General features: G+C 40.1%; 1 pseudogene; it reads right to left on the bottom strand.

Annotated features, from left to right (window-relative positions):
- Positions 1-7,739: 7,739 nt before the first annotated feature.
- Positions 7,740-9,012, bottom strand: LOC103216364 (ADP-ribosylation factor-like protein 5A; annotated as a pseudogene).
- Positions 9,013-11,292: the final 2,280 nt, after the last annotated feature.

The raw sequence follows: 11,292 nt of genomic DNA on the forward strand, positions 1-11,292 counted from the left end.
AGATTTATTCTTCTGCTTTATCAGTTCTGCTATTGATGCTTTCTATTGCAGTTTTCACTTCATTCATTGTATCTTTCAGCTCCAGAATTTCTGTTTCACTTTTAAAAACAATTTCAATCTCTCTGTTAAATTTCTCATTTTGATAGTTTACTGTTTTCCTGATTTCATACAATTTTTTTCTGTATTTTCTTTAATTTTTCTGGGCTTCCTTAAAACAATCATCTTGAGTTGTTTTTTAGGCAGTTCATAATCTCTAGTTCATAAAAGCTACTGGGAGATTATTGTGCTCTTTTGGTAGTGTTATATCTCCTTGGTTTGTCATGTTTCCTCTTATCTTACATTGAAGTTTGCACATGGAAAGAAGTTGGAATTCACTCTAGTTTTTGCTGACTGGCTTTGTATGAGAGAGCCCTTCCTTTTCAGTCCATCCAGAGATTCTGAGTAAGTTGTCTGGCATTCTGAGTAAGTTGTCCACAGGTGGGCTTACTGCTGGAGTCTTTGGACAGGTGGCCTTGTAACTGAGTCAGCAGGTGGGTGGGCCTGGAACCTAGTTCTATGGGGTTAAGCCTAGGGCCTAAACACACCAGAGTGGACCTGTTGATTGGTTCCTCAGGAGTAGACCTGGAGCCTAGGTCACAGAGGGTAGGCCTAGAACCTATTTTTCCAGGGGCTTCCCTGAAGCCTGTATCCACAAGAACTGATCTGGCACTGGGGTAGTCTCTGACCCTAAGTCTGCAGGGGTCAGCCAGGTGCTGGGATGGTCCTGGGAACTGAGTCCACAAGGGCTGGCTTGGAACTAGAGTGGGGATGGGATACAAGGGTGAGCCTGGGTTCTGGATCTGTAAGGTGGTCCTAGAGTCTTGATCCATGGGGACAAGTCTAGAACCAGAGTCTGTTGCAGCAGGCCTGGACCTTGGATCTGCTGGACCTTGTGGCCACAAGGACTGCCCTGGAGGATGGCACCAGGGACAAGTCTGGCACTGAGCAGGCCCCCAGAGCCTATGTCTACAGCAGCTTGCCTTGTATCTGATGCCAGAGGCTATGACCTGGTGCTAGAGTAAGATTAAAGCCTGAAAAGGGCCTGCAACCATCCTGGCTTTGGCAGTCATGGGCCATTATGGCTCCAGGCTCCAAAATCTAGGGCAGAACTGAAGCCTTGGGTCCCAGAAGCTGGCCTGGCATTGGGTGGGCCTAGAACCTATCCATCTCGGTGATTTTGTCCATAGGTACCAGCTTGATGACTAGAGCTTCAGGGGCTGGCCTCATGCAGGGGTGAACCTACAGCCTAAGCCTGTAGAGGTTGGCCTGGTGCTATGTCATGCCTGAAACCTAGGACCATTGAGGTCAGTTCAGTGCTGGTACCAGTCTGAGGCCTGGGGCTGCTGGGGTAGGCCTGGTATTGGGGCAGCCCCAAGTACTAGTGTGCAAGGCAGGCCTGGATCCAAGGGCTGCAGGATTCTGTCTTGTGCCAGGGTAGACCTAGAAGCTCCATTTACAGGTACTAGTCTGGAGCCTGGGGCTTCCAGAGTTGGTTTGGGCTAGGTGGGCCTGGAGCCTGTTTCTGCAGAAGCCAGCCTGGAGGCTGTATTCACAGGTATTGGCCTGATGACCAGGGCTACAGGGGCCAGTCTGGTGCTAGGGCTAGGCCTGAAGCCTGGGATTGTTGATACTAGCCCACTGCTGGGGGTGGCCTGGAGGCTAGCACTGTGGGGATCAACCTGGTGGTAGGGTAGCACATAGAACAAGCCCTCCAGGTAGACCTGGAGTGTAGAGCTTCAGGATCTGGTCTGGCACCGAGATGAGCCTAGACATTCAGTCCACACATACCAGCCTGGAGTCTGGGGCTGTGAGGGCTTGTGTGGCACTAGGTTGTTCTGGGGCAGGGCTAGTGTTGGGGTCCCAGGTAGCATCTGATGCTCATTTCCCTCTCCCTCCCCCAAGGACAGAGTATCTATCTCCACATTGCGCTGCCTGGCATTGAGCGGGGAGTGATGCAGGTGATGTAAAACTGTCTTTCCCACCCTCTTCAATGTGTCTTTTCTTATTTCTGTGCTATACTTAGGTGCTGAACTCTCTCACCTGGCTTCCATTGCTGATGTAAAGGAATTTTCATGCATGAATAGTTCTTCAAAGTGATGTTTTTGCAGAGGACAATCACTGGAAAGTCATATTCTGCCACCTTGCTGACAACAATCTGGACTTTAGTTAATTAAAGTATATATAAATAAGAGATGGCAGACCAGATTTTGCCTAGAGGCCATAGTTTTCTGAATCCAGTCTGAGTTAATTGCCATATTTACTACAGGTCATGATGGTCTCCTACAGTCATAACACAAAACAGAAATAGATGACAAAATGAGAGCAGGGCCTTTAGAGTCTAGCCCCTTATTTCACATCTGAGAAAGCAGGAGCGGTGAGGTTAAGTTTCTTACCCAGGTCCAACCAGTCTGGAAGCGATGGACCTAAAACTGAGATTCAGGGTCCAACTTCCTGGCTAATGCTTTTTATGCTACACGATGCTGCCACCCTCTCCCCATGCCCTGTATGCATAATTCCAAATCACTCAAGAAAAAGAGAAGCACTTTGGCAATTCAAATGACTTATGCAGTCCAAAAAAGAAAATCCTGTTGTGACTTCTTGCTTTCTTCCCAGATAAGATTTTTTCCCTAAGTTCTTGCAACTGAAAGTTAGAACCCATGGAGCACCAGAGCCCAGAAGGACTGACTCCTCACTGCTTTCCATCTCTTGATCTTGTTTACATGTGTTTATCTGCAAAAGTTTTAATGGAATAAGAGAAAATGAGTGCTTTAACTTCCCAATAAAATCTGTGCCCCAGCATGAGTCATTGTTTTCTTTTTTTATACTAGCAAGGGTAAAGCCTTCTGGTTTTAATAACTAATACTGCTGAGTTCAATAAAAAGCACTTAATTTAATTTAATCCAAACCTTGATCAATGCCAGCTTCCCCTGGAATTTTATCTTTGTTTTAATTTGAGTCTTTATGTTCAGAAAAATGAGAGGCCAAAAGGAAAGAAACAGAAGTCAATTAGCTTGTAGGCTTATTTCTGGACAAAGGACATGAAAATACAAGATTGACAGGTAAACTCCAAGGCTCTAATGTTTCTGCCCCACTGGACAATCTTTTCCTGGCAGAATTAATGTTTTCTTTAATCCTGAATAAAGAAACTGAACAATTCACAGCCCCATTTGGAAAATGTTTTTAAACAAAATATTCCAAAGCCAATTAGCATCAGATTTCTAAGCTAGAAATATATTGCCTTTAATGTGTCAATAATCAAGAGATATGCTACTGTAAAATTAGATACAGAAACCCTCAAGTCCATCTGTTTCAATTCTAAAGCAGCCAGACTCAGTGCTTAAGGGACTGAAATGTATATAGGGACTAAAATGGAAATAAAATGAAGCACCCTTGAAGATAGTTTTGATAAGCTTTTTTTAAATGATCCTTTTATTGTCACAACAGAATTCGTCCTATTTCTAAAAACATCCATCATTGAAGAACTGCAATTTACTATTAACTGAAACCACTTTCATAACTTTAACCTGAAAGTTCCTGCTGCTCTGTCAAGTTTGAACCAAAAACTTTGCAACCGTTGACGGGAATTATGAAAACCTATATTTTTGGTTCAATTATGTAGTTTTTCAGTGCAGAAGCATCTAGAAATGTTCTGAAGGCTATTAAAAGAGAACTGAGGCCAGACACAGTGGCTCACCTATAATCCCAGCACTCTGGAAAGCAGAGGTGGGAGGATCACTGGAAGCCAGGGGTTCAAGACCAGCCTGGTCAACATAATAAGGCCCAGTGTCTACAGAAAAAAAAAAAAAAAAAAAAAAAAAAAAAAATTGTCAGGCATGCTGGTACGTGCCCTGTAGGTCTGGCTACTCAGGAGGCTGAGGAGGGTGAATTGTATGAGCCCAAACTCCTAGTTTGAGGCTGCAATGAGCTATGATTGCACCACTGCACTCCTGCCTGGATGACAGACTGAGATCCAGTCTCAAAAAACAAAAACAAACAAACAAAAAAAGGATCAGGGATAGCATTCAGTCTCCCTCCAGAGCCGGGTTACTACTGGCAGCCATATTTCCTTGCCACCATCTGGAAGTACTGATTCAACAGTGGACCAGAGGGAAAAGGCAGCCAGTTTCTTGTAGAATTCCAAACTTCAGTTCCTGTAGCACCTGGTTTCCATAGGGGTTTCATGTCCAAGTCTGATTAAACCACAATTCATAGACTATAGAATGTTAACCCTGGGAGGAGACAAACAGCATCTAAGCCAGTGATTCACATACTTATGGATTTCAGGACCAGTAATATTTTAAAAAGAAAAATATCAGGGCACCAAAACAGAGTTGCTCATTTTTTTCATAGTTATTTGCTTTTGCAAAACAAAGACATTTAAAATAGCAACTACCATTAATTATCAACATCATTTCATAACTTCAATAACAAAAATGTAGGAAGGACATAAACTTGGAACTTAAAAATTAAATAAATTTAGCTTCATAAAAACTCATCACTTGGTTCTTATTTTGTCCCAAGTTGCTAAAAACTTCATTATAAACTGAAATTCATTTATAGACCATTGTTTGGGAACAATTAGCTAGTTTAATTCTTAATAGCAGACCCTTAGAACCCTCTCTGTTATGACCACAGCTGTTCTCCAATAAATTAATAATCTAAAACTCAGTGAGATTCTTTAAGGAATAAGATGATTTACGTGCTTAAAGAGGACATCAAATGAAACTTGTAGCAACCATTGTTTTGGAAAGCCAAAAGACCGGAAGTAAACTAAATGTGTTTATTTTTTATTTTTTTATCTTTGAAAATCCTTTAAAATAAAATATTATAAAAGGTAAATAAAACATACTTCGGGAAAAAGTGACCATGAAATCAGCCTGTTTGGGAATCCTCACCTTCACCTAGAAGCAATAATAGTGTTAATGATATACTTTCCTGAGCTTGGGAAAAAGCAGGCTCATGAATTGCAGCCTTGTGAAAGAGGGATTTACTTGACTCCTATTGATTCCAGAGATCAGAATTACCATAAATGGGCAGAAATTTTAAGAGAGCAGTACATAGATAAAGATAAGAACTTGTTTTTAGAAGCATAATTTCCTAAGTCAATTCAAAGATGACTGGGCAACTTCATGGTATGGGAGGCCAACCTATTCTAGAAGTGCTTAAGCAAAACCTGGTTAACAAATTGGTAGCTTGACTGAAAAGGGAAATCAAGGTAGTAGATTAGCTTAGATAACCTCTAAGAAGCCATCTAACTCCAAAAATCTAGGATTCCTTTCCCATCCCAGCCCTTACCTGCCAAGAGTCAATAAAACATTTGTCAAGTACTTGAGGATAGACACAAAACTCTCATGAGGATGAGTATGAATTGCACAATTTCAGAACACTGACAACTCAGTAATCATCAGTCTTTTTTTTTATAACTTTTAAGTTCAGGGGTACATATGCAGGTTTGTTACATATGTAAACTTGTGTCATGGGGGTTTGCTGTACAGATTATTTCATCACCCAGGTATTAAGCCTAGTACCCATTAGTTATATTTCCTGATCCTCTCCCTCTTCCCACCCTTCACCCCTCTGTAGGCCCCAATGTGTGTGTGTCGTGTTCCTCTCGATGTGTCCATGTGTTCTCATCATTTAGTTCCCATTTGTAAATGAGAACATGTGGTATTTGGTTTTCTGTCCCTGTGTTAGGTTTTCTTTTTTTCTTTTGTAATTTAGGATTTAGTTTTGTAAAACCATGTAGACAAATATTAAATGTTATGCTTGCATTTTGAACATTATAAATATGAAACACGAAACATCGAATGTTAAATACTGACCTCCTAGGCCTGACCTGGATTTAGATACTGAGTATTTCACATTTTACAGAAAGGAACTTTCAAAGTTTGATCAATACTTATAGTATGTACTATTATTCACCAAAATCTTCTTGAAATTTAAAAGGCTGAAATTAAAAGTAGTTTTTTTTTTTCTTAAATACGCTAAAATGTATCAGTTTGGATTAACTTTCAGATTTTCAGGCCATGAAAGATACACGGCCAGGCACGTTGGCTCATGCCTGTAATCCCAGCACTTTGGGAAGCCGAGGCAGGCAGATCACAAGGGCAGGAGATCGAGACCATCCTGGCCAACATGGTGAAACCCCGTCTCAACTAAAAATACAAAAATTAGCCGGGCGTGGTGGCATGTGCCAGTAGTCCCAGCTACTCGAGAGGCTGAGGCAGGAGAATTGCTTGAACCTGGGAGGCAATGGTTGCAGTGAGCTGAGATCGTGCCACTGCACTCCAGCCTGGTGACACAGCAAGACTCCATCTCAAAAAAAAAAAAAAAAAAGATATACAAATAGAGTACCCAATAATATGTTTTAATACATTTATGACAAATTTGTTTACAGTTGTGACAGGAATATCCTTGACTTTCAGATATTTTTAAAAAATGCTCTAAGCAAGCATAAAGGGTATTTTGGGTCGTTACTTCTTAGTACAAATACTACATTGTATCAATTAATTTTAAAAGAAATTCTTAAAGGCATTAAAAAAAAGCTTGCATTTTATAATTGTCAAACAATATATTTATATTACAGAAGATACAACAAAATTTACATAAATAAAAAATCTCACACTATATTCTAAGTCCTAAAATAAAAAAGAAGAAATCTGCAAATTAAGGAATTATCAATGTTGTTCAGAAAACATACCTTACTTTTACTTTGAAATTCACTTTAACTGCTTGACATATAATTTAATACTTAAAAATAACATAGCTAAATTATTTTATAATATTTATAGAATATTACTTCTCTGAGTAGACATGTTTCACACAACAGTTTCCAATTAATGCTAATAATTCATTTGATAATTTTAATCACAATTTATGATAGACTGATCAATGGATTAAAAGTTTATTCAGTAATTTAGATGTCATAAGAACCATTGCAAGTAATAATTTTGTACAATCCTGCCCATTAGTAATACTAAGCGAAGAATCTGGCAGCTATCAAATTCTGTTGAATTATGTTTTCCATCTGTATGATTGGTCAACAACAAAAAATAGATACACAATATCATGCTTTTTCCTTTTCCTTTTTTTTTTTTAAACAAGCAGCTCAATGATTTGGAGGGTTGGTTAATACAATACAGAAAATATAGGGAGAACGTATAAAATGGCACCTAACACCAGTGCCAGTACTTATCTCATTATGATTATAGCTAAGGATATTATTAATATTTGTGTTATTTGCTTTTCTTTAGAACATCAATCAAAGCTATTAACTTGAACTTGAGGTATATAAACAATACATATACAACCTTATGCAAAATACTTTCCTAAGTAACATTATATTTTAAAATATTGGAAACTGAATATCTGTGCTGATTTGTATTTTGACTTAACGGAACAAGAAGAGAACAACACTCAACTAGGGAGGGTTATGCTGACAATAAAGCTCTTAAAATTCAAAATGTCTTCCTCTCCCTTTGTACTTACCACAGGCTACACAATGTCCTGAGAGGATTCATTATGAGAAAAATATCATTCACAGCTTTAATAACTTACTTTGGAAAAAACTAATGAGAAAGCAGATTGGAAGGTGAGACTTCATCTTTGTTTTCAAATAAGTGGTCTTAATTTTTCTTCTCATGGAAAAGGCTTAAATCAGTTGATTATAAATGTATCTAAATCTTTCATTGCTGCAGCTTTCAGGTAAAGTTTAGCACTTCATTTATACAAAGTCTATGAGAAGAAGTCAGTAGAGATCATCTAATCTTAAGTTGTGACATCAACCATTCAAGTCCTTGGCACAACGCCTCACGAGTTAGAGAACAGCATGCCTGGATATGACACTGGTGATCTTTAAAAGATAATAGCTTCACAAACTGGGAGATTTCTGCTACAGTTATGCATTCTTTAACATCTCATTTATTAGCAAAAATCAGCAATCCAGCTTTTCTTAGGTCCTCATGTGCTAACATTTTATAGAGTTTCTAGTTACAGAAATCCTCTCTCTCTCTCTACTGTTCACAACTATACAGATTCTGTGTTAGTATAGTAAGTGTTTCAGGAAGAACGAAGAGATTCTTGGCCACCAATATCCCACATTAGGAAATGTATATTATTATGATTATTATTATTATTGTTAATTGAGACACAGTCTTGCTTTGTCACCCAGGCTGGAGTGCAGTGGTGCGATCTTGGCTCACTGCAACCTCCGCCTCCCGGGTTCAAGCAATCCTCCTGTCTCAGCCTCCTGAGAAGCTGGTATTACAGGTGCACGCCACCACGCCCAGCTAATTTTTATGTTTTTAGTAGAGACAGGGCTTCACCATGTTGGCTGGGCTGGTCTCGAACTCCTAACCTCAGGTGATCCACCCACCTCAGCCTCCCAAAGTGCTGGGATTACAGGCGTGAGCCACCAGCCGGAAACATGTATTATTAATCACTACCTCTTCTACATTACTTCCTGTTGTGGGAGATGTATGTACAACTTCATTCATAGAAAATTGTTAAAGGATGGTAGTTTTCCCTGCACTATCCAGCCCAATAATGATACTTTTGTGCTCCTGGTGATTGAACAGCCTCCATATCCTGGTGAAGAGATTTCCCATTCTCGGGCAGTGGACCCTGTCTCCAGACACCCAGACCGCCTGGCCTCCCTGGCTTGGGCTAAGGGGGGCAGCAGAGAGAGACACACTGGAGCCTCTGCCTCTGCAGCTGCTCCCTCCCTGATTGCTGGCCCACTTCCAGGGAACCAGAGGGAGGTGAAACCCAGGTCACCCTGCCACATGCGAGGCCCTGCTGCCGCCATGCACTCACCTGGCTCATGGACATTGCCACCAAGTTGTCTGCGGTGAGCCTCATAAGCCATTGTCCTCCCCCTTCACGTGTTAGTTTGCTAAGGTTAATGGCCTCCAGCTCCATCCATGTCCCTGTAAAGGACATGATCTCATTCTTTTTATGGCTGCATAGTATTCCATGGTGTATATTTACCACATTTTCTTTATCTAGTCTATCATTCATGGCCACTTAGGTTGATTCCATATCTTTGCTATTGTATACAGTGTTGCAGTGAACATGTGCATGCATGTGTCTTCATAATAGAATGATTTGTATTCCTTTGGGTATATACTCAGTAATGGGATTGCTGGATTGAATGGTATTTCTGTGTTTAGGTATCTGAGAAATCGCCACACTGTTTTTCACAATGGTTGAACTAATTTACACTACCACAGTGTATAAGTGTTCCTTTTTCTCCACAACCTCACCAGCATATGTTATTTTTTGACTTTTTAATAATGGTCATTCTAACTAGTGTGAGATGGTATCTCATTGTGGTTTTGATCTGCGTTTCTCTGACGATTGGTGATGTTGAGCTTTTTTTTCACGACTGTCAGTCACGTGTATGTCTTCTTTTAAAAAGTTTCTGTTCACGTCCTTTGCCCAATTTTTTTTTTTTTTTTTTTTGACGGAGTCTTGCTCTGTTGCCCAGGCTGGAGTGCAGTGGCGCAATCTGGGCTCATTGCAAGCTGCGCCTTCCGGGTTCACGCCATTCTCCTGCCTCAGCCTCCCGACTAGCTGGGACTACAGGCCGTATTTTTAGTAGAGACAGGGTTTCACTGTGTTAGCCAGGATGGTCTCGATCAGCTGACCTGGTGATCTGCCTGCCTCGGCCTCCCAAAGTGTTGGGATTACAGGCGTGAGCCACTGTGCCCAGCCCCTTTGCCCACTTTTTTATGGGCTTGCTTTTTATTCTTGTAAATTTGCTTAAGTTCCTTGTAGATGCTGGATAGTTGACCTTTGTTGGATGCATAGTTTGTAAAAATGTTCTACCATTCTGTAGGCTATTTACTCTGTTAATAGTTCCTTTTGCTGTGCAGAAGCTCTTTAGTTTAATCAGATCCCACTTGTCAATTTTTGCTTTAGTTGCAATTGCTTTTGGCATCTTCATCATGAAATCTTTGCCTGTGCCTGTGTCCCACATGGTATTGTCTAGGTTGCCTTCCAGGGATTTTAAAGTTTTGGGTGTTACATTTAAGCCTTTAATCCATCTTAATTTTTATATATGGTATAAGGAAAAGTTCTAGTTTTAATCTTCTGCATATTGCTAGCCAGTTATCCCAGCACCATTTATTGAATAGGGAATCCTTTCCCCATTGCTTATTTTTATCAGGTTTGTCGAGAATCAGACAGTTGTAGGTGTGTGGTCTTATTTCCGGGTTCTGTATTCAGTTCCACTGGTCTATGTGTCTGTTTTTGTACCAGCACCATGATGTTTTGGCTACTATAGTCCTGTAGTATAGTTTGAAGTCAGGCAGTCTGATGCCTCCAGTCTTGTTCTTTCTGCTTAGGATTGCCTTGGGTATTCAGGTTCTTTGTTGGTTCCATATGAATTTTAAAATAGTTTTTTTCTAGTTCTGTGAACAACGTCAATGATAGTTTAATAGGCACAGCACTGAATCTATAAATTGCTTTGGGCAGTATGGCCATTTTAACAATATTGATTCTTCCTATCCATGAGCATGGAATGTTTTTCCATTTGTTTGTGTCATCTCTGATTTCTTTGAGCAGTGGTTTATAGTTCTCCTTATAGAGACCTTTTACCTCCTCAGTTAGCTTTATTCTTAGGTATTTTATCTTTTTGTGTGGCAATTGTGAATGTGAGTTCATTCCTGACTTGGCTCTCAGTTTGACTGTTATTGATGTGGGAATACTAGTGATTTTTGCACATTTATTTTGTATCCTGGAACTTTGCTGAAGTTGTTTATCTTCTTAAGAAGTTTTTGGGCTGAGACTGGAAGTTTCTAGACACAGAATCATGTCATCTGCAAACTAGGATAGTTTGACTTCCTCTCTTCCTATTTGCATGCCCTTTATTTCTTTCTCTTGCCTGATTATCCTGGCCAGAACTTCCAATACTATACTGAATAGGAGTGGTGAGAGAGGCTATCCTGTCTTGTGCCAGTTTTCAAGGGGAATGCTTCTAGATTTTGCCCATTCAGCATGATGTTGGCTATAGGTTTGTCACATATAGCTCTTATTATTTTGAGGTATGTTCCTTTGATACCTAGTTTATTGAGAGTTTTTAACATGAATGGATGTTGAATTGTATGGAAATCCTTTTCTGCATCTATTGACACAATCATGTGTTTTTTGTCGTTAGTTCTGTTTATGTGGTGAATCATGTTTATTGATTTGTGTATGTTGCACCAATCTTGTATCCCAGGGATGAAGCCTACTATCGAGTGGTGGATAAGC

The sequence above is a fragment of the Chlorocebus sabaeus genome, chromosome 9 (genome assembly GCF_047675955.1).
Source record: "Chlorocebus sabaeus isolate Y175 chromosome 9, mChlSab1.0.hap1, whole genome shotgun sequence".
NCBI classification, from domain to species: Eukaryota; Metazoa; Chordata; class Mammalia; order Primates; family Cercopithecidae; genus Chlorocebus; species Chlorocebus sabaeus.